The 17,740-nt window shown below is 46.8% G+C and overlaps 1 protein-coding gene across 6 annotated transcripts in view; it reads left to right on the forward strand.

Annotated features, from left to right (window-relative positions):
• Positions 1-17,740, forward strand: part of ANKRD6 (ankyrin repeat domain 6) — a 245,227-nt gene that overhangs the window by 144,282 nt on the left and 83,205 nt on the right. The window contains exon 1 of one of the 6 annotated variants that reach the window (XM_066254265.1): positions 15,512-15,820. The exons of the other annotated variants lie outside the window; for them this stretch is intronic. The gene's annotated coding sequence lies outside the window, so the exon portion shown is untranslated. Of the gene's footprint in view, positions 1-15,511; positions 15,821-17,740 lie in introns of those variants that run through there. 6 annotated transcript variants of the gene reach the window in all.

The following is a 17,740-nucleotide window of genomic DNA, read 5'->3' on the forward strand; positions in this document are numbered from 1 at the left end:
TTTGTGTGTGTGTGTTTGTGTATAGTCACAGAGACAGAGAGAGACAGAGGGACAGATAGGGACAGACAGACAGGAAGGGAGAGAGATGAGAAGCATCAATTCTTCGTTGTGGCACCTTAGTTGTTCATTCATTGCTTTCTCATATGTGCTTTGACCAGGAGGCTACAGCAGACCGATTGTCCCTTGCTCATGCCAGTGACCTTGGGCTCAAGCTAGTGAGCCTTGCTCAAACCAGATGAGCCCACACTCAAGCTGGTGACCTCAGGTTTTCGAACCTGAATCCTCTGCGCCCCAGTCCAACATTCTATCCACTGTGCCACCGCCTGGTCAGGCAGCATTATTTCTTACTATCAGCTGCAGCCAAGAGAGAACAGAGCCATTGGACTTTTCAGTGATGTCATGTGCCGTGCCAATGCCTTTATTTCTTTAGTGAAGGAAGTGACTTCTTGGCCTTCCTGGGATCATGATAAGATAGTGTGTCTTCTGCTCCTTCATAGTAAACCCAGCCTGACACACTCACCTCTTGAGTCTTTGACTCATTCCTTAATATTCTGCCAGTGGAGCTCCAGCATCTCCATTTTATTTACTGCAGATCATTGTGTGCAGGCTTCAAGGAGCCTTTCCAGTATATGAGGACCAGCTGCAGGCATTTGTGTGAGGATCTTGAGCCACAAATTGTAGGAGAGCATTCTTGTGTTGATAAATTCTCACTGACCTAGCCAGACATTCACCCATACATCCTCCCTCCACCTTGTGTTCACCCGTTTCCATCAGTACATAACAATGGAATCTGAAAGTCCTTCAGTAGGAAGCTAACTCCTTTAAGAGCAGGGGCCCTGTTTCTCTGCAGGCTGTGCTAAGACCTGGCCCTAATTATCAGTTGGGGTGGAGTCGTTTTGAGGAAGAGAAGCATCACCTTCTGAGGCAGCTGCCTCAGGTGAGTTTTTTGCAGGGATCCAGGCAGAAAGAGGCTGCTCTCCTCTAGCAAGCAGGAGCTGCTTCTGCTGGCCCAGAAAGTTCAGGGGTATTGGGAATTCAGCAACTCCCTACTGGTGGGATTGCCCACCAAAAGGCCCAGTGCATATCTCAGCTCCATCTGTGCCAACTCTCCACCCCTCTAGTTTGTCCTGGGGGCTTCCTGATGGAGTCCCGCCACATGGTGTCAGAGAAAGTCCATCTCAGGTCAGGTGCTGTACAGTTCTACTGGTTGGCACTTCTGGTAGCAGCAGTGGCTAATGAGGTGGAGTTGAGAGAAGTGCGAAGTGGTACACAAGAGATTTCCCAAACAAGGGTCTTCATGAGACTTTACAGGATGAGGTCAGAGAAATACTTCATTTTAACCTAGAACTTCCTGTGTGACATTCTCAGGGTTCGCAGGAGGTGAACAGTGTCACGAGTGCCAAAAGATGAATTAAATTTTGAAGAAGGCAATATCGAAGAAACATGATTATCTTCGCTAATAACAACGGTAATAGTGGCTACTGTTTACAGTTGGCTCTGCGGATCAAAAATATTCAGGAAAAAAATTCTAGAAAGTTCCAAAAAGCGAAACTTGAATCTGCCACACATCGAACACCATGCTGAATCCACTCAAATAGTGAAGTTAGGCATACCCTGCATGCCAATACGGTGCCAATTTATATAAGGGATCTGAGCATTTGGAGATCTTGGTATCTGTGGAGGCCTTAGAACTAATCTCCAGAGATACTGACAGATGACTGTACTGTTCACTACAAAAAGCTGGCATCTATATATATTGTAGATACATTATCTAATGTTCCTTTGTATTAGCTGGACATTTTAAAAAATGAGATATGTTATACATACCATAAAATTTGCTCTTTCAAAATATACAATTTGTTGGTTTTTAGTATATTCACAAAGCTGTGCAAGCATCACTACTATCCAATTCCAGAACATTTCATCACTGCCGAATATCTGATGAGCAGAGAGACTGGGCTGGGTGGAACACTTCTAAGCTGGGAAGCAGTGAGCACTGAGGACTGGGAGGGATTGAACTTGAGTCTCTCTCACCCCCTTTCTTAGCAGTAGCTGTGTCCTCATACTGGGGTGCTAGTGTTCACGTTGTTCTTCCTCCTTTGCTCCTCCCTGCCCTCTACCCACCTTTTCCTCTTCTTTTTTTCTCTGTCACCTCTTTCCACCCTGGTCTTTGTTTGGACATGGGGCTAGATATAGATGGTGATCAAAAAAGTGATCTGCCTGAAGGTAGAGAATGCAGGGTACTGACCTCCACAGGGTTTGGGGAACACTCCTCAGAAGAAGGGATCTCAAGAAAGGAATCTCCACTCAGAAAGTCTGTGGATTTTCCCCCAAGTCTCTGTCCCAGGCCCCTGAAACCAAGGAAGAGCTAAGCTGGAGTGATAGCCCCACCACTTGCCACAGCAAATCCAGACTGGGGCTCGCTGGAGAGAAAGCACCGCCTCCTGCTCCGAGGGTGCTGCCAGGGGGGCGGGGGCGGCACAGGCGGCACCCGGGACGCTTCTATCGAGGTGTCTGCTGCTTTGTGATTTCTCAGGTTGACCCTGTCTCCGAAGACTGCAGAAGCTCAGCTAATTAAGTATATTTTCATTGTGGAAATAATTTGACAATGATAATGATGAGAACATCCTGAGAGACAATTATTTTAAGATTGTTTAAAGCTCTTGGGAATGAATGTCTCTGGGGCTGATTCTGGGTGTATAATAAGCAAGTCGAGGTCAGTGTCATTTCTGTACCTGCCTCCTTCACCATTGGCAGCTCTTTTTTAAACATGGGGCCGAATTTTAATCCCAAATAACACAGTAACTGATGATGAGGACAAACCGGTGCATTTGTCCTGTAATATAATTATTGGCAAAAGAATTGAGTGGACCAAACTTGCTCATGCTTAATCTATGACTGAACCTTAAAATGTGAACAATAACCAATTTGAGAGAAAGTCTTAGGTGGAAAATAACCAGGGTCAGGGGGTGGTGCCCTGGGAAGCAGGGAAGCGACTTCAGGCAGGGGTTCCTGTGAAGCCTGCCCTCCGTCCAGTCCACACTCACCTTCCTGAGCTCGGAGTCCATGGGTCGGAGGACGTACTCTGAGACCCGTCCCGTGCGAGCCCACGTCTGATTGTCGGTGTGGAGAGACAAACAGAGAGCCTCCTTCATGGCTGGCTCTACTTGATGTCCTAATTCCCCTCCTCTGCAGGGACACTTGATCCTGGCAAAGCTCTGTGCAGAAGCCAAACGCTGTGTCATGCTGTGTGCTGAGTGAAGCCAAGGGACCACAGTCTCTCTGCAGCAGGCCCTTGGAACTGTAGAAACGAGATGTAGGGAGTCTAAGGAGGGGATTTGGAAATCTAATTGGAGACTTTAGCGTCCCTTTGACTACTTGCGTACACGCACGCACACCTAATATTTTCTGAGAGCTTATTCTGTGCCAGGCACTGTGTACTATTTGTCAGCCACTCCCACAGGTAATTCTTCTAGCTCCCCTGTGAAGTCAGTAGCTTCTATTAGTGTCTACATTTTACAGATGAGGATGTCAAGGCCCAAGGAAGTCATAGCCTGCCCACAGTCACGAAGCTCTCTGCAGGTGGAGTGTTTAAATAGACCTTCTCCTCCCCTTGTGTCTATCCACTCCTGCCTCAGCCAGCCGGGGAAAGGAATGAAGATGGGAGACCCAGGTGTGTCAACTTCTGCAAACAGGGCTATAGAAAGACCTCTGGGTGTCTCCTTTTGTAGGTAATGGGCACTATTCCCATCAAATGACATCTAACCCAGACATGCTTGCTTTTAGAAAGAATTATTGCAGAAAGTCGCATGGGTTAGGGGAAAAGGGCTGGGAAGGAGGGGTGGCATGCTTCACAGTATCTAGAATTTCTAGTATCAGATGGATATTATGTTAATATTTCATTGGCAGCAAGTTGAATGAAAGGGGATCACAAATATGAAAACTGGGTTCAGTAGTCTAAAACCAGTGATTCTGGAGGATTACATAGCAGACCTTGCTAAGTAGAAGCAATATCTTTGTGGCTGGGGGAGTGTGCATGGTCTCCCTGGAGGGTCATAGCATTCCTGACTCACAGGCCTACTCCAGGCCAGAGAGAAGGCCTCTGTCCTCTGAGGAATATGGCGGAGGAAATCATGCTGAAAAACAAGGTGTACTGGCAAATAGCAGTTGATGCTGTTTACTTATGAGTAGACACGTATGTTAACCTCAAACTTCCGTTTGCTATATTTGGAATTGTGTTTTGAGGGTTACATTCAGACACTAAATTCCTGACTAGCAGAGAAGCGTGTGCGCATGCGCACATGTGTGTGTGTGTTGTTGAGCAGAGTTGGAAACTGCTTGCCTGACACAGCTCTCTTTCAGTTCTGTGCTGTTCTGTGCACTCTCAGTTCCGTGGCATAGACTGCTGAGTCCCCAGACAAAATCAGGTCCCAACAGGAGAGACCCCAGAGAGGGCCACTGTCCTTCGCGATGACATGAGCCACTGCTTCTGCTGACTTACTTCCCTCCTCACTGCCTCCTTCCTTGAAGGAGTGAGTGAAGGACATCTTGTGGGAGCATGTAGTTGGTAGAATACTCTCAGTGCCTGAAACCTGACCAGCTCTCAGACAGTAGTGAGGGAGCCCTTGGTTACAACAGCATTACCAGTGTTGAAGGAATAGTAGAGTCCTGGCTCTTGGCCACAAAGATGTGTGAGCGACTTTAAAACAGAAGCACACTCTGTGCTTGTAAGTGGCCCAGACAGACAGAGTTGTTAAACATCCACTTTGTATTCGTTTCTGTGGCTGCTGGAATAAATCACCACAAACTAGGTAGCTTAAATTAAAACAACAGAAATTATTCTCTCATGCTCTAGGCCGGAAGTCTTGTGTCAGCTGGGCTCCTTTCCCTCTGGAGACTCTTGGAGATAATCCTTCTTTGCTTCTTCAGTCCTCTACTGGCTCCAGGTGTTCTTGGCTTATGACCACATCACTCTAATCTCTGTCTCTGGGTAACCTGGACTCCTCCTCTTCTATCTTAAAATTCTCTCTGCATCTCTTATAAGGGTGCATGTGACTGCATTTAGGACCCACCCAGATAATCCAGAATAAGCTTTTTCTCTCAGGATCCCTAACATGATCACACAATCACATCTTTTGTCATATAAGTTAATAATCACATCTTCTGTCATGTAGGTTAATTCCTCTCCGGATCCCTAACACAATCACGTCTTTTATCATGTAAGTTAATGCTCACAGTTTCTGGGGCTTAGGACATGGACATATCTGTTTTGGAGGCCACCATTCAACCTACTACAGCATACAATAGGGTATTTGGACAGGTACATGCTCTGGTATCTGTGTTCCAGTTTGATACGCACAGGTGTTTGTTTAGCATATGCCACATGCAGGCAGTGTGCTTGCTGGCTTTGCAGAGAGGAACGAGACCCAGCCCCTGTGGCGGAGAAGCTGGGTCTGACGGGAAGGACACTGTAAACGGGGAACCCTAAAGAATTTCAGTCTCTTGTGCTCTAGTGTTTGTACGGAGACATTCAAAGTAGTACAATCCAAAGACCAAAAGTAATTTTAAAAAGAACGGGGAAATGGGGATGGAAAGAGTCTTTGCATGGGGCAGGGGGAGGGCACATGTGGTGAGTAGAGGTTATATTGCGTGAGACACTTGAAGCCATGTCAACACAATAAATTAAAAATTAAAATAAAATAAAAAGATGTCTGACAGGTGGTGGCGCAGTGGATAGAGCATCAGACTGGGATGCGGAGGACACAGGTTTGAAACCACAAGGTCGGCAGCTTGAGCGCGGGCTCACCATCTTGAGCGTGGGGTTGTTGGCTTGAGTGTGGGATCATAGACATGACCCCATGGTCACTGGCTTGAGCAAGGGGTCACTGGCTCAGCTGGAGACCCCCCAGTCAAGGCACATATGAGAAAGCAATCACTGAACAACTAAAGAGCTGCAACGAAAATTGATGCTTCTCATCTTTCTCCCTTCCTGTCTGTCTGTCCTTATCTGTCCCTCTCTCTGTCTCTGTCACAAAACAAAACAAAACAGAAAAATGAATGGTGATCATTTACTTCTTGTTATTAAAAAGTTAAAGGAAATTCAACTCGCAAACTCCCAGTAACAACTTGCAGGTCCTCCCCCCCAATTCTGTCACATTCCACAGTGTTCAGAAGGCCACCTCTCATTCCATCCTTCCTCCTGCGGGCACTTCTTTCTCTTTCTCCCAGCCCTTTGCCGTATACATTAGCCGAGCCTCCCTTGACAAGCCAACCTTATCCTCTCTCCTCCCTCCTGCCTGTCCTCCAGCTCTGCATTCTAGAGCCCAGGAAGATCTCTGGCTAAGACAGACTCCTTAGAAGAGGCAGTAAATGGAGTGGGCTTTTTAATCAGAAGGTAGGAAGAGAGGCCAAGACTGCAGTCCACTTGGGATTAAAAAAAAACACAAAAAACCTTATATTGGCCTCATTCAATCTTGTAACATCCCACTGGGAAAAACTGTTTTTCTTCCTATTTTATACATGAGAAAATGAGCTTAGATTCATGAAGTAAGTCACCCAAAATAAGTGTCCAAGCTGGGATTTGAGCTCAGGTACCTGGTATTTTGACCTTGGGCACCTGGAGGGTGGAACAGCATGAGAGGAATCTTCTGAGAGAAAGATGCCTCGGATTGGGTTTAAAGGATAAGAAAATGTTTGGGCCTGACCAGGCGGTGGTACAGTGGATGGAGCATTGGACTGGGATGCGGAGGGCCCAGGTTCAGGACCTCGGGGTCACTGGCTTGAGTGCGGACTCATGCTTGAGCAAAAAAGTTCGCCAGCTTGGACCCAGGGTCACTGGCTCGAGCAAGGGGTTACTCGGTCTGCTGAAGGCCTGCAGTCAGGGCACATATGGGGGGGGGGGGGCAATCGGTGAACAACTAATGTGTTGCAACAAAAAAATGATGATTGATGTTTCTCATCTCTCTCCGTTCCTGTCTGTCTGTCCCTATCTATCCCTATCTCTGACTCTCTCTCTGTCCCTGTAAAAAAAAAAAAAATGAATAAACACTGAAATGAGAAACAAAAGTGTCTTTAAAAAAAAAAAGAAAAAGAAAACATTTGGGAATGAGCTAAAGAGCTTTCTAAGCAAAAATGACAGGGTGGGCCTGACCTGTGGTGGTGCAGTGGATAAAGTGCCGACCTGGAAAGGCTGAGGTCGCCGGTTCGAAACCCTGGGCTTGCCTGGTCAAGGCACATATGGGAGTTGATGCTTCCAGCTCCTCCCCCTCTTCTCTCTCTGTGTCTCCTCTCTCTCTCTCTCTGTCTCTCCCTCTCTTCTCTAAAATGAAAAAAAAAAAAAAAAACATGACAGGGTGATGCTTTCAGGTGTTCTGAGCACTCTGGTGGTCTTGTGGAGGTTGGAGACAGGCTGAGACCAGACCCTGTGTGGATTTATGGATTGCTGGGCTTTGTTCTGGGGGAACAAAGGCTCATAAGCAGAGGAGAAACACTGTCACATTTGTGTGGTGAGAAGACTGTTCTGACATCCATGATCACATAAACTGAGGTGGAGAAGGGAGTGGGCAGGACTGAGGCAGGGAGAGCCACATGGCAGAATTGCTTCTCTGTGCAAACTTGAGCCCTATTAGCAGTTCTTCCTAACACCCATGTGGTCTGTTCAGATAAAATACTATTTTGCAAGAGACACAAAGGACAAGAGATCCATAGACAGAGGCAAAATAATTGGCAACAAAGGCCCAGGCAGCGTCACCGGTGGGCAGATCACTGCCTGGCAGATAGAGACGGCGTTAATGGTTCCTCCTACATTGCAGCTTAGCTCTCTGCTCTCCCACTTTGTCGTCTGAAACAAGGTGGAGAAGAAGGGTTAGTTTCTCATTTATTACTCCTTTTTTTCTAACACTGACACATCAGAAAGGGAACTTCTCTCTCACTGTCTCAGCGATCTGTAAGACCCAGACAGAAGAAAGGAAATTTAACTGCCATTGGCTCAAAGGCTCTTTCCTGAGAGTCAAATTTTAGAAATCCAAACAACTCTCTGGCCAGGTTCTGTTGACTTCTACAAAGTTATCTGATACTGAAGATACATTTTGAGCCAAAGTACACTCAGTATCTAAATCCTGAATGTTAAGCCCTGGCCGGTTGGCTCAGCGGTAGAGCGTCGGCCTAGCGTGCGGAGGACCCAGGTTCGATTCCCGGCCAGGGCACATAGGAGAAGCGCCCATTTGCTTCTCCACCCCTCCGCCGTGCTTTCCTCTCTGTCTCTCTCTTCCCCTCCCGCAGCCAAGGCTCCATTGGAGCAAAGATGGCCCGGGCGCTGGGGATGGCTCTGTGGCCTCTGCCCCAGGCGCTAGAGTGGCTCTGGTCGCAACATGGCGACCCCCAGGATGGTCGCAACATGGCGACGCCCAGGATGGGCAGAGCATCGCCCCCTGGTGGGCAGAGCGTCGTCCCATGGTGGGCGTGCCGGGTGGATCCCGGTCGGGCGCATGCAGGAGTCTGTCTGACTGTCTCTCCCTGTTTCCAGCTTCAGAAAAATGCAAAAAAAAAAAAGAAAGAAAAAAAAATAAATCCTGAATGTTAGTCTTGCCTTGGCTCCTACTTTTACCTAGGTGAGAACTCATACACATGTGAAATCACCTTCACCTCTGTCGTTTCAATTTCTGAGTTTAGGTCATCACAAACAGAATCTCAGAAAACATCTGTGTCCAGTTGGAGACCACTGTGATAGTCCAGGTAAGAGGTGATGGCAGCCCTGGATGAAGGCAGTGGCCGTGCAGCTGAGAGGAGAGAACAGGTCAAGGAACACTTCAACAGTAACCAGCCAACCGTGCTTGAGTATACTGAGCACTCTTTATGTGCCAGGCTTGTATAGTTTGTATAGTATCTCATGTCATCTTTGTGGCAGTCCAGTGAGGTAGGAACTGTAATTCTCTCTATTTTACACACGAGGAAACAGGCTTAGACTCATTAAGAAATTTGCCCAAAGTAAGTGGCAGAGCTGGGATTTGAGCCCAGGCACTCTGACTTTAAAGCTTGTTTTTGTTTGTTTGCTTTGTTTTGTTTTTAATTTTTTGATTTGAAAGAGAGAGAAAGACAGAGAGAAAGAACATTGATTTGTTGTTCCATTTTTTTTTTTTTTAGGGGAGAGGTGAGGAGGCAGAGACAGACTCCCACATACACCCAGACAGGAATCCACCTGGCAAGCCCAGTAAGGGGCGATGCTCTGCTCATCTGAGGGCCTTGCTTGGCTGCAACTGGAGCCATTTTATAGCACCTGAGGTGGAGGCCGTGGAGCCATACCCAGCACTGGGGCCAATTCACTCTAATCAAACATGGCTACAGGAGGAGAGGAGAAGATAGAGAGAGAAGTGAGAGGGGGAGGGTGGAGAAACAGATGGGCACTTCTCCTGTGTGCCCTGAACAGTAATCGAACCTGGGACTTCCATGTGTTGGACCAGTGCTCTAGTACTGAGCCAACTGGCCAGGGCCTGTTCCACTTATTTACACATTCATTGGTTGATTCTTGTATGTTCCCTGACCGGGGATCTAACCAACAACCTTGGCTTATCAATGCTCTAATCAACTGAGCTACAGGCCAGGGGTTCAAAGCTTGCATTTTTAATTTCTGTGCCCTACTGTGTCAAATCAGGAGGATTAGGTAATTTATTGAATGTGGGGGTGGGGGAAGGGAAGGGAATAAAAAAAAGCAGGATGAGTGTTCCAGATTAGGGAAGTAGGCAGACAGATGAAAGACGGAACCCTCACCAAGATATGAGGACACTGGGAAAGGAATGGGTGTGGAGAGAAGGAAGATGATTCGGTTGTGATCGTGTTGGTAAGGGACATCCAAATAAGGTGTCTGCGATACGGTTGGGTGTTTAAGACTGGAGCTTCAGAGAAAGTGACTGAGGCCACAGAAGATTTGGAGCAGTCCGTATCCAGGCAGCAGAGGAGCACGTGGGCGGCAGCAGGCGGGGTGGAATGCGATACTGAGATCTGGAGAAGACAACCAGGAATAGAACCTTAGGGACCTACAACATTTAAGGGACCATGGGAGACGAGCACTTGGGTGAGAGAGGGTGGTAGTTCCACAGATGGTAGGAGAACGCGGAGAGAGTGGGTCTTAGAAACCAAAGGGGGACGAAGTGTGTGAAGGAGGGACGGTAGCAGTACCAATGCAGCAGAGGAATCATGTACGGTAAGAACTGAAAGTTCCCTTGGCAGTCAGCTATTAGGTCAATGTGAAGCCAGCTGGTGGGAGTGCAAAGCATTGTAGCCACTTTGGAAGATAATACAGGTTTCCCTCTGCCTGAAAGTAGATCCTTCCATGAATCCTTTAGCAAGCCGAAATGGCATAAAGCAAAGAAGCAGTTACCTTAGGATACATCTTGCTAATGGATGCACAGAATAAATCAGGATGCTCACAGACACAGTTCAAAGCTCTGGGGGCTTGATGGTGGGGTACTGAGTGCATTCCTGGGGAAGGAGCTGGCCGGTGTCGTGCTTGGTGCTCCGGGTGTGCGCCACCTCAGTAGTGGCTTGCTGACAACAAACGCTGAATGCTGTTTCCCTTCTTGCCTTATTTAATAAAGGTGAAAAATCCCCTTCAGATTTCTTTTAGTTAGTGAAAACAAGTACCGATGTAGGTCTTTCATAAACGCAAATTGGGGTAAACTTTTGAAAAGCAGGAGATACTTGTATAACAGTATTTACAAAGTTAAACAGTGTCCTACCATGTGATTTAGCGATTGTATTCCCTGGTGTTCACCCAAATGAGATGAAAACTTATGTTCACACAAAAACCTGTACACAGAGCCTTATAGCAGCTTTATTCTTAATTGCCAAAACTTAAAAACAACCAAGATGTCCCTTAATCGGTAAATAGATAAACGGTGGTGCATCCAGACAATGAAATATTTTTCAGCGATAAAAAGAAATGAGCTTATCAAGCCCTGAAAAGACGTGGAGGAACCTTGAATACATACTACTAAGTGAAAGACGCCAGCCTGGAAAGACTACATTCTATGTGATTTCAACTATAGGACATTTTTTTTTATTATTGAGAGACAGATTCCCACATATGCCCCAACTGGCAAGCCCACTATGGGGTGATAATCTATCTGCCCATCTGGGGCCATTGCTCTGACCATCTGGGGCTGTTCCTTCCTTGCTTTGCAACTCAGCTCTTTTAACACCTGAGGTGAGGCCATGGTGCCATCATCAGCGCCCAGGGCCAACTTTGTTTGAATGAGCCATGGCTGTGGGACCGGGGGTGAGGGAGCAGATAGTTGCTTCTTCTGTATACCCTGACCCGGAATTGAACCCAAGACTTCCACACATTGGGCTGACCCTCTACCACTGAGCCAACTGGCCAGGGCCTATATGATATTTTTAAAAAGGCAAAATTGTAGAGAGAGTAAAAAGGTCAGTGGTTGTCAGGGGTTAGGGGGAGGGAGGGGTGAATAGGCAGAGCAAGCATTAGGCCAGTGAAGCTATTCTGTGTGATACTGTAATGGTGGCTACATGGCACATGTCATTGCAGGTTTATGCATCCCTCTGGAATGCACAAGACAAAGAGTGAACCCTAGTGTAAACCATGGACTTTAGTTAATAGTAATGTGTCGATATTGACTCATCAATTGTAAAAAAATATACCACACTAATGCAAGATATTAATAATAGGAGAGACTGGGGTGGGGGGAGGAAGGGGCTCTGGGAGAGGGGCTATATGGAAATTGTGCTTTCTGTTCAGTTTTTCTGTAAATCTAAAACTGCTCTAAAAGTAAGTCTATTAATTAGTAAAATAAGAAAGAAGAAAGGAAGAAATAAAAAGAAATGAAGGAAGGACGAGAAAGAAAGCCATGTAAATACAATCGTGAAAATGTATTATGAACCTATAATTATAATAAATACAATGTTCTGTGTTGAAGTTCCAAGTAAAGCAAAAATCTGACTAATCTTTTCCCCGCTTACCAGCTTCTAGGGCTCCCCATCACAAATGCAAGATTTGGTTTAATGTCTTTGGCATGGGCAAAGTCCACAGCCTGACTGCAACATCCTCTCTGGTCATTGCCCATATATTGTAAGCTCCGGCTGCAAAAGTCTCTGTGCTTTCCTATTCATGACACACTCTCAGACCACTCTGCTTTTTGCTCTTGCTGCCTCCTCTGCCTGTGTCCTTCTCTGCATCTCTAACAAAAGCGTACACTATCCAGCTCAAAAGTACCTTCTCTGTGAAAACTCTGCTGACTCCTCTCACCCCCAGGACACCGAGCAAGAAAGATCTGCTTCCCAGTTTTCATAGTTCTTTGTGCCCGTCTCTTCAATAAATGCTCAATATACCACAAAATCAACAACATCGACAACAACTTAAGTAGGCAAACTGAGGGCGGAAGGAAGCAGTATCGGCAGATTTAAGGAGTGGGTAGGAGCTGAACTATGGATACATGGAAGATGGACTACTCTCTGGGGATGGGTTTTATTGCAATTCAGTATTTTGTGGGATTTGTCTTTAGTATTTGTGATTTTGCCCAGCAGGGGTTGAGGGGAATGAGAACATTTCTGGGGTGGCTGGTGCTGTCTAGTATTTGGGTGCTGACAGACCTGTGTCACGAGTGGGGACTGTCTTGAGATCAGTAATTCTTCTGACCCCAGGAGCTGCCAGGCTCTATTTTTGTGAGGAAAGGAGAGAGGAGGAGGATGAACCCTGGTTGTCCCCTCTCGGATGTTCCGGAGCCACAGCCTGCCTCCCGATGCGCAAAAGGAAAGGGTTAGCTGTCTGGGTTGGCTCCTCGTCTGTTTCTTATGGGATCTATAGGCTTTTGAAGATGAATTAATGATTAGAAAAAGCAATTATTTGTTTTTCTATCCTACACCTAACAGACATTAAAGGCTGTGTTCCAGGAACCATGTCAGCTACTAGGGATACAAGGTAACCAACCAAAGCAGGGTTTCTGCCTTCCACAGTCTAACCAGGAGGACCAATCTTAATTAAGCCCGTGCCAGCAATTACACTGTGAAGGGAGCTGTCTTGGTCAGCTTGGGCTACCATAACATGGTTCCCTAGGCTGGCTGGCTTCAATGACAGGAATTTATTTTCTCACAGCTCTGGAGGCTAGACAGCCCGGGTCAGGCTCTGGCTCTAGAGGGGCTTGGTTTCTGATGAGGACTCTCTTCCTGGTTTGCAAATTGCCACTTTCTTTTTTTTTTTTTTTTTTTTTTGGCATTTTTTTAAATTAAATTTAATGCAGTGACATTGATAAATCAGGGTACATATGTTGAGAGAAAATATCTCTAGATTATTTTGACATTTGATTGTGCTGTATACCCCTCCCGCAAAGTTAAATTGTCTTCTGTCACCTTCTATCTGGTTTTCTTTGTGCCCCTCCCCTCCCCTAACCCCTCTCTCCTTCTTCACCCCCTCCCCCCTCCCCCAACCCCCCGCCCCTGTTGCCATCACATTCTTGTTCATGTCTCTGAGTTTCATTTTTATGTCCCTTCTATGTATGGATTCATCTTAGTTTTTTTCCTGGTTTGCAAATTGCCACTTTCTTGCCATGTCCTCACATGCTCTTCCCTCCGAGCAGGTAGGGTGGGAGCTCAGAGAGAGAGAGACAGCACGTGGAGACTCTTCCATGTCTCTTTTTGTCAGGGACACTAATCCTATCAGATCAGGGTCCCACTTTATGACCCCTTTTAACCTTAATTAGCTTGTGAAGGTTCTACATGTTTCCAAATACAGTCACAGTGAGGGCTAGGGTTTCAACCTATGGATTTGGGGGGGGGGGCAAAATTCATTCCGTAGCAAGAATGTATAGTAAACAGCGCAGATGCGGGAATGACCAGCTCATCTTGGGAAAGCTCAGGGAAGACTCCTGGCTGGATGTTGAGCATGCAGGTCATTTGCTATGGGATGGAGTGTCTGACCTCAGTTTGGAGGCTCTGGTGATTTAGCAGTGCCAGGTAGCCAAAAAGTAACTATTGTCTCTTGTAAAAATGGGAGGTCTCTATTTATCACAAGCCTCCTGTCATTACATCTTTATTCAATGATATGTCCTTATGCCTCTGATATATTTTTATAAAAGTATATAAAATATACTTTTATATTTGTTAGCAGCTTTTCTTGATGGTAGGACTTGTCAGAGTTTTCCTGAATAGTATCCAGATATCACTCAACTTTCACTGCAACAGCTTCTACATGTCTCCTGCAAAGGTGATTCTTTCAGATTCGGTAACTGCCAATTCATCAGCAAACAGTTACTGTACTTGAGATGGCTCAAGAAGGAAGCTTGCATATTCCTTTGCAATGGTGGGTGTGTAAAATGCGTCACGGGCTTGCTCAAGAGTTGCGTCTCGGCCTCTGTCATTCCCACCACAGGCAGATCGCACTCGTGGGCACCAGGCTCTGTGAGCTGTCCTGATTGACACACTGCGGTCTCCACCTGTGGGTATTCTTCGAAGAAGGAAATGTCCCAGAAGCTTTGAGAAAATGAGCCACTCCTTGTTGTGTACTTTTGTCGCATTCAGTTTACATTTCTTTTCTGCCATCTGGCCTTTGAGGCCCTGATCCAGGCTTACGAGGGCCAGATGATGTCCCTTCAAAGTAGGGGGTGAGTCACATTCATCCCTGTTCTAAGGCCACTTGTCCTCCAGTGGTGATCAGAGTGTCCCAGAGTGATCACTTTTGGATAAACTAGTGCAGGGGTGGTGTGTTGAAAACAAGCTCATCATCCTGCTGGCACTTGGTCTCTGCAGCGCACTGGCCTGGGTCCCTGGCTGGTCTCCTGCCCTTGGGGCAAGCCGGAGAATGGCCAGAGCAGAATGCCAGCCCATCACCCACAGGACCTTCCACCCTCAGCGAGGTGGGGCAAGGCTTTAGGAAGAAAGGGCTCAGAAGGTGTGTGTTGGCAGAGTTATTTTCCATCTACAGGACCAACAACTCTGGCTTTAGAAATGAGGACAGGGTGGTAATATTGGCTTAAGTCAAAACAAAAACCTTCTTCCTTTCAATGATTGCTCCAGTGGGAAGTTGGTTTTCTGTTGTTTCAACAAGTGGACAGGAAGACACACTTGTAATGTTTAGGGTCATTGACTGTGCTTGAAACAGATCCGCTCCCTGTTTTTCTCCCTGACCCTTCTCTCCAGAGACTGTTCAGAGGAAGATTGGTGAGAGAAAATACAGGTTTACTTAGAACGTCAGGACAGGCAGCTTAGTTGTCCCCGTATGCTGCAGTCACCGTGCGGGAACTCAGCCCGCAGGCGAGTGTCTGGTCTTTGCTGTTTACACAATGTGAGCGTTTTCCTGTTACCATAAAGGCAGTTCATCATAGAGTAAGAACCTTGCTGCCTCCCCCCTCCCTCCCTCCCTACAACACGCACATTCATCTCTTCTTCTTGCCTTGCTACTGAAAGAATGCAAGCGTTGGTTCGCCTGAGCATCACTCAAAAGCTTCCTGCCCCTCTGTGAATTATTCCCTGGCCCTTCAATCAGGGCAGTGTTACAGGTCCTCTGCCGGCAGGACGGAGCTCTCCAACAAAATCTAAAGACCCCAAATCTTTCAGAAGCTGTGACGAGGAGATTAGGAAGCCACAAAACATTGTGCGCTGAATGGATGTCTTAATAAGCTTTTAGGTGTGAATTGGCCGGGGCTGGCAGAGGAAGCTCCAGGGAAAAAGGCAGCCAGCATTGTAAGTGAATCGCTGCAGACCCATTGGGCGTGACAGCCCAGGACGCTAATGATCTCTCCAGGAAAGGACTGACTGCAGTTAGCCAGCAACAGCACACGATGTAGGATGTAGAACGGGAGGACAGACCCTGGATGTGAGTACTCTCTCTCGAATGTAGGGTGTGGAGCAGCAGGGGCAGAGTGAGTTACTGTAACTGATGGCGTTCCCTAAGACCGGCGCCCGGGTGCCTGTGGATGGTCTCTGGGGAGGTCGTGCATCATGCCTGGCAAGAGACTTTTGTTTGCAGGTCTCTTCTGGAATATTTTGCCTGAATGTAGTGGCTTTGGGATATTGGGAACAAGAGACTTTGTTGTAAATCTTCAAGGAAACAGCAAAAGCAAACCTCACAGACCTTTTGCTATAAAAAGAAAACTGCTCACATCACAGACCAAACAGCTGTGTGATGGGAGACAAAAGAATTGGCTAATTGCAGAGCATTGGAAATGGGGCAGTGGGCTGAGCAGAAGGAGGGAAATCTATATTGGAAGCTAAATCCTCTTCTAGATTCAGGATACTCATTACATATTTATGATCAAGCATGTATTTCATTTCTGCTGAAAGAACAGGCAGCCTGTTTGCATTTAAGGTTTTTCGCTAGAACGCTGAAAATGAGCATTCTGACAAAGAGGGATGTGACCGATAGAGTTGGGGCAGAAGAAATTCCTCACCACCAGCCATGGGGAGTGTCTTGAATCATAACTGATTTGCTTAGAAGAGGAGGCTCAGATTTCATGAGGGAATGGGGCTGCGATAGCCTGGGTACCCAACAGGTTGGCAGGAAGTTGAACTCACTGACTGGAGCCTGTTCACCTGCCCACACTTCTCCCTTTGTCACTCATTGTTGGGGGTCCTTCATTCCCCCTTATCCCTCACCCCCAGCTGGCCTCTGCCTGGCCTGATTGGTCAGTGCAGAGGTACAGTGAGCAGCTGAGTAGCCCCTCCCTCCAAAAGGATGGAGATTGTTGTTCTAAGGCAGCGATCAGGAGAGAAGTGGGGAGGAAGCTGAGCTGCACCTGCACCCTCGCCCAAGGCTGGAGGTCGGGGAGGAAACAGAAGAAGACTCAGCCACTTTCATTTCTTCCCACCCATCCTGTAAATGCAAGTGCTAGTGAATGCTGGAGTCCCTAGCAATAAGATTGTTACTGAATTTAATTTGAGATTGAACTTGCGATACCGGAGTACACAGCGATGGTGCTAGCAACAGACTAGGAAATAGAAACCTGGGATTCTGTTCCAGGTTTTGCAGGCAGTTTTCTGCGCATCTGGGGAAGGGGCACAGCCTCCTGCCTGGTAGAGAGGATAGGTCGGGTGAGGAGTGGGAAACTTTTCTTATTCAGTAGCTGTCAGTGAGAGCAAAAAAAAACAAAAAACTACTTGGCCAACATTTTCTCAGAAATGGAGTGTTTTTCTGTCTCAAAAAAAATAAAAAATAAAAAAGGGTAATGTGCGCTAGATTTGCAAAAGACTGTTTACCAAAGATAATTATGTAAGCAAGGCTGGCTCAGTAGCTGGCAACCATGGCAAAAGTGTAGCTGTGCTTTCATCTCCGTCTGAGAGGCTGAATTTATGACGAGAGCCAGGAGGGTGGAGGGGGGTGGCTGGCGGTGTGCCATTGGCCTGTCGGGAGTGCATCTGTTGCTGGGGAGATCAGACAGCGCTTCTGGTCTGGAGCCTGTGGCCTGAGCTGATGGCATGCACTGAGGTTGCAGCAAGATCTCAGCCCCGAGGAGCTAAGCTATGAAGTGGAATGAGTAAAATGTTAGCCTTGATAACAATGTTTGTATGAGACATGCTATTGTACTTGAGATCATTCGTGAGGATTCGTTCTCTCTGTGTCCTTGTGATTCGTACTCTGCAGTTTGGGTATCTGGGATGACAAGGTGAAATTTGGTAATTCACACATTGGGGAAGGGGAGAGTGGCGGTTAGGTCCCGTGCACATAAATAACAATGGAGTAAATGGAGAAGAATGTGGTTGTGGAGGAAGCTCATTTAAGAAGCCAGAGCTCAGATTC

This window comes from Saccopteryx bilineata, chromosome 1, assembly GCF_036850765.1.
Source record: "Saccopteryx bilineata isolate mSacBil1 chromosome 1, mSacBil1_pri_phased_curated, whole genome shotgun sequence".
NCBI classification, from domain to species: domain Eukaryota; kingdom Metazoa; phylum Chordata; class Mammalia; order Chiroptera; family Emballonuridae; genus Saccopteryx; species Saccopteryx bilineata.